Source organism: Haemaphysalis longicornis, unplaced genomic scaffold (assembly GCF_048455015.1).
Source record: "Haemaphysalis longicornis isolate Haplotype H1 unplaced genomic scaffold, Haemaphysalis longicornis Haplotype H1 scaffold_15, whole genome shotgun sequence".
Taxonomy (NCBI): domain Eukaryota; kingdom Metazoa; phylum Arthropoda; class Arachnida; order Ixodida; family Ixodidae; genus Haemaphysalis; species Haemaphysalis longicornis.
The window spans coordinates 2,713,434-2,719,515 of NW_027526257.1; positions in this window are offsets into that span (position 1 = coordinate 2,713,434).

Sequence of the window (6,082 nt, forward strand, 5' to 3'; positions counted from 1 at the left end):
GTCAGTCCATAAGACCGCCAGAAAGAGTAAATAATACTTACGGGCCGGCCGGTCGGGTGTCGGAAACATATTTCGTAAGCAAAGAGTAAACTCTCAATTTTCTCCTACTGAAAATTGTATTTCCTTATGTAACGTCCCCGTGGACCAAACACAGAGTATTGATTTGAATTAATAATGGACCGCAAATGTATATCCGAAGCCTGCTAATGCCCGCGTGATAGAGAAACAGCCTTAGCCATCTGATCATAAATAGCGCAAGAATTTTATACTTGCGGTAGTTGGCCCGGATTCTCTATTTAAAACGCAAAATTCACAACCAGAATTCCTCAGAAAGTTTTCTTTATATTCGAAGCAATAAAACTACCAATGCACTCAATTATTTGTTATGCGGAGTGACTGCGAAAGGATTAGAGTCCACTTTGGAACCTGTTGTTCATTTAATTCATGACAGTGACGCCACGGTGTGTTGACGAACGCAGACACCGTGGCGACTAACCAAGGCTCCTGTTTAATTTGCGGGTTTATTTTCTTCCGCTTGCAATTGCTTTGAACATACACTCGTTCGTACGCCAAACAAAAAGCAACTAACAAAACCCCTATTCCCACTTCGCTCATTAGGTACTTGTGCATTTAGCATGACACGTGTTTTTTTTAATGTCGAAGGCAACAACGCATTGACTTTTTCCACCACCAGTCAGAGTCGTATATCCGCCGTGCTGTCTGACAATGAAAAAATCTGTAGTGGTGTTTCGTTTCATGTGTTCCTCACGCATTTCTGAAGTGCCGAATTGCAATCCCGGCCGCAACAAGTTTACCCAATTTATTTTTGAAATTTTGAACTTACTCTTGTGAGCGTGAGCTTTACTAAGGAATTTTTCGCAATCTTGTTCTTTTAAAACTTTTTATTGTACCAGAACTCGGTCATTTCGTCGGCCACCTGCCCGTCCCTTTTTTAAACTTTGAGTTCAAAAAAGGTCTGCTTTGAACATACTAAATTAACAATAGCCTCCGCAGTTGTCCCCCCCCCCCATAATTTCTTGCGCTAATATTCCGCTATTAGTTTTTTTTTCAAATATGCCGTGCGCTGGTAATGTTCTTAAAAGATAACAAAAGAATTCATCATGTCACGATAGGTTATCTCGGCTTTTTTCCAGCTCTTGGTGGCATTTTCTGCGTAATCAACACGGTAAATTCAAAATGTTGAGTTTTAAGAATGAATTTCTTAAATAACATTGATGCCACCATTTTCTCTTACATCCTTCATTTTTCGCTCAAGTTTATTTCGGACGTCTTTGCGAAAGTTCTTACAGAAAGCAACTTGAAATTTGTTTGGCACAATGCAAACTGTTTGCTATCATACAAGCTTTTTCCAAACATTTTTTCTATGCCGGGAGCACATGGGTCACAGAAAATTGAAGTACAAGCTCACCTCTTCAGCGACGCCGAGAAATTTTATGCCAGAAAGCCGCCGAAAACGCCTTCCCTTAATACTGTTTACAGATGATATCATCACAGGTTCACCAGAATTGCGGCAGTGTTTTGAAGCGCAGAACATGACGGGGGACAAAATACAAATACACAAAGAAGACACACAGAGGGTTAACATCAAAACTTTGTTGTCTAGAAACCCTACCCCCGTACATTCCCAACACTTATCATGCAACTCGAATAATTCTAATTAAGCAGGAAGTATTCATTCTATCGCGAACAACACAAATAAACCTTATGAAAGCTGACACTAACCCGCCATCTACAAGAGACTTTTGTCTCTGTTCAAGTTCACCGAGCGCCCACCATGGAGCGCCGCGGGAGCTATTTGCCATTTGGAATCAAAACACTATTTAAATGTGCATTTCTTTTTAATTTCAAATCGCAAAATTGAAACAGCCATTTATTTGTAAATAAACCAACTTTGCAAACACCACTTCTGTATGGATGATTCTCTCTTCCCTCCGACGCCCAGCCGCACGCAATGCCATGGGAGCAGTGGGAGGAGATGTTCTCCCTCTGCCTTCGACCGTCCGGAGCAGCTGCTTTTTTAGCATAGCGACGAAGGCCATTCACACCTTAGGAACACCTAATGTTTACTTTTTTGCATTATAATATTCACAAGTATGAACATCGACACCAAGTTCAGTATTTTCAATAGCATTTGCCTACATAAACGTTTTGTTGAGAAATCAATTTGAATTTGGCCTGGGAGGCTGAATCAATAGACAGACATACACGTGGACAGTTTGCCGGGCCGACATAATGACAGTCCAAAGTTTTTGAGGTAAACTAACAATGTTATGTTCAGTTTCGTTTTCCGTTTTGTGTTAATTAACCCCCAGGGATCTTGTCTGTTTCTTTATATATATTTCCCAGTGCTCTGTCAATAAAGGACCTTTCTTACAACCCTACGGCAGGTGCCTTTCAGTCGTTCATAAACAGCACATTGGCGAAGGGGATGCCGTGAAATTACCCCAAGCTTGCTGTACACCGCCAACCACAACTTCATTTTTCCCGGCATTGCTCTGCCGTCGTTCTTCCCTCCGACGCCCAGCCGTACGCAATGCCATGGGAGCAGTCGGAGGAGATGTTCTCCCTCTGCCTTCGACCGTCCGGAGCAGCTGCTTTTTTAGCATAGCGACGAAGGCCATTCTTCTGCATTAAGTAGGGGGGTCGGAGAGCCATCGCATTATTCGGAATTTACCTGCAGGTCGAGCGCCAAAGCCCCGTCCCGAGAAGCGCCGCAAATCTGCAGACACCACGCCTGATGCGTACGATAATACACTCAACGCCTTACAACAGCACTTTTCGACGTCGTGCAACTTCCTCGTCGAGCCTCATCATTTCCACCACCGCAGTCAACACGCAAGCGAGTCCGTTCATGCATTTGTTCCTGCTTTATGAGATATCGATTCCCATTGTTCGTTTGCTTAATCAGATGATGTTCTTCGAGATCAGTTGGGTGCCTGCGCAGTTTCACACAGCGTAGGGGAGCGGTTTATGCTCCAGGGTTCCGCTCTTCTGTTTGAGACCGCAGCCCTAATCGAGCTTTAGTTTAAGCAACCACCGAAAAGCTTAGCAAAGTTTCTGCTTCTGTCGAGCCGGTTTTCTTGTAGTGCCGTCATACCCAATCTTCCGATTCTTCGCAGAAGTGCAATTCACTCCCGTCAGCGCATTTTCAGCATGAAGTTGCGAATAACGCAAACGAGTCACGTGCGCCATAGGGAAACCGCGGCCCTCAGTAGAACCATGGTGGGCGCTCCGTTTCGCCGCACTATTTTTGACTGGCCTCGCAGAACCACCGAGTGTCAGCGTCGTGGTGCCCAGCGCACAAAAGTGTTGTTTGTTTGCTGTCGCAATGACCACTTTTAGAATGTATGCGACCATGAACATGTGCAGGCAAGGTACTTAAAAAGTTGGATTAGATGACCATGTTTCGTAATGTAGCAGCGCTCAGCAAGTGTTGGTGGTGCAGCATTCCGCTCGTAGCAAAATTCACCCACAAGTGCACTTGTGGAATGTCAAGTTCACATTTATTGTCGATCGTGTATCGTCTTTGTTAGTTTTGTTGGCGAAAGAACATGGCCAACATATCGAGGATTTTTCGCTTTGCCTGCACCTCACGTCACCCTGCTTGACTATTCTAAGCGTCAGATTTGCTTGCTACGTTGTTTCCAGTAGAACGATCACTTCAGTTGCTGCACAGTGTCACCCATTTTCTAGGCTATTCGCGAGGAAATATGCCTGATCGGCCTTAATGCATTAAGGCCCTAAATCTCCGTATCCGCCAATTACACTCTCGAGTGCCTGGAAAGTCTGCTGCTCTACCGCCGCGTGTCAATGAACCAACCCCTCGTTCCACTCCCGTATACTCAAGCACCTAGCACGCTCATGAAAACCTTCCACCAGCCTTGGCACATCCGTTTACTTTTCTTTTCAGTCCCGAGTTGGGCTTTGCCAAGTGTTTTACGCATCGATTCAAGACGCAGCAACGCGTGCCGCCTGCAGCTTCCAAGCTCTTTCATCTGTTTCATTCTGTCACGCCGGCATGTGTCAAATCAGCGTTATATTGCTGAGCCCCGACATCAAAGAACGCATCGATGCTTCGGAATAGTTGTTCCCATTGTTGTTGTTGACAAGACAGTTGTCAGCATCAGGATCTGTGTCGATTTTCGGAGGGCCAAAGAAATGCTTTTACCAAGCGAATTTCTCCAGAAGTTCGATGCGGCACTCCTAGTCGTTGGGTCGACCGACGCTTCCGACTGTGGGCTAGAAGTAGTTCTGCAGCGCCAAAATGGCCACGAGCTCAGCAAATTCCCTTCGCATTTTGTTCCCTATCACCAGCGGTAATAAAGTGCTCCGTCAGCGAACGCGAAGAATTGGAATACATTTGGGCATGCGAGCAATTTCCCTCGCACTTTGGAGACATCATTTAAAGATTCGAACTGACAACCACGCGTTGGGAGTCATTGCTGTAGTCGCAAGAACGTGGCAGAAGACCACCCTGAATTTTACGTTGGAGTGCACGACTCTTGGGTTGTAATTTCACTGTCGAGTAACGCAAGGGGTCCACCAACACGGTGGGATGAGGCCCTTTCTGTGTTGCCAGGTCCTGGTTGTGAGACACAACTGTCTAAGGAGGATGGAATCCCTTCGTTTGTTGACCCAGCTTCCGTGACAAAAAACGAAATAGAGCGACCCGTTCTACATTATGGTTGATTGCAAACCAATAGGTCATTCGTGCTCACTTTCTGCCCTCCCCCATTTCTCCGTAGAACAGGAGATAAAACCTATCTACCCTACTCGAGAATTTTCTGTTGTTCACGACGTCCTACTGGCCGGAGCACGCCAAGTTGTTCCGCCCTCTTTAGCGGCTCAGATCAGCGACACATTGGTGTATCACGCGCACAAAGGCGCCACTTTGTGATATTTTTTGGTAACCAGCAATGCACAAGAAAGTGGAATAGGCCGAGAAAAATTGCACTTCGGCCTAGATGAACGTAAGTCCGCCAAGGCATCGCCGGCTCCACTTGAACCTGTTCTATAGCCTAAACGAACATGGCAGTTGCTTGCCTGGACCACGTTTGTCCCTTGAAGCATGCTTCTCATAACTGCAACTTTTCTGTAACGCTGGGCGATTAGTGGTACCCATGTCTCATGTCTAGAAGTATATTTCTACATCCAAGCGCCGTGAAAGGCTTTGTGAAAAGTGTTTTCACCGGCGAAAGTTACCCGGATGAGATCGTTTGCAACAATGTGTAGCAAATCGCTTCGTGTGAATTTATTATCTTCCGGCAATGCAGAGCCGTCCCCTTCAGGATTTCTCAGTGTACTACCCCCGCCGAATACCCGCCGCGGTGGCTCAGTGGCTAAGGCGTTGCGCTGCTGAGCACGAGGTCGCGGGTTCGATTCCCGGCCGCGGCGGCCGCTTTTCTGATGGAGGCGAAAAGCAAAAACGCCCGTGTGTACGAAATTTCGGCGCACGTTAAAGATCCCCAGGTGGTCAAAATTAATCCGGAGCCCTCCACTACGGCGCGCCTCATCGCCTGCGTTGCGTCGGCGCGTTAAACCCTACAATCAATCAATACCCCCGGCGAATGAACAAACAGAATGATTCGATCGAACACTTAGGAACTTCATTCAATTCTCGCTACTTGATAGGTGCCACATCCGACAAGCTGTCACGGAGTGCGTTGCTGTATACAGGGGTACTCCGTAGGTCACTACTTGGATAACTGGGGATGTTCTGCTGCCTGGGTTGGTTCCCAGAACCAGGATGAATGTTGTTGGGGTTTTGACTCTAGCCGTTGCCGACAATCCAGATAGGAAACTGCCGTCACTACGCCAAAGTGTCTGCGGTAAACAGCGAAGCAGCAAGACGTGTAAGGACGGAAATATTGCGGCTAGAGAGCCGAAGATAGCTGCGGGCAATTTCGTCCCCATCAAAAAGGCGTCCGTTCGCTTCAAAGGAGATTGTTTGTTTTTGTCACCAACGAAAGTGCTGGAGACGAGGGAATTTTGCCTCCATCCGACTTTGAGACGGAAGGGGAAGGCCTGAAAGATTTCTGGGTTCACGTGGACACGCGTCCCC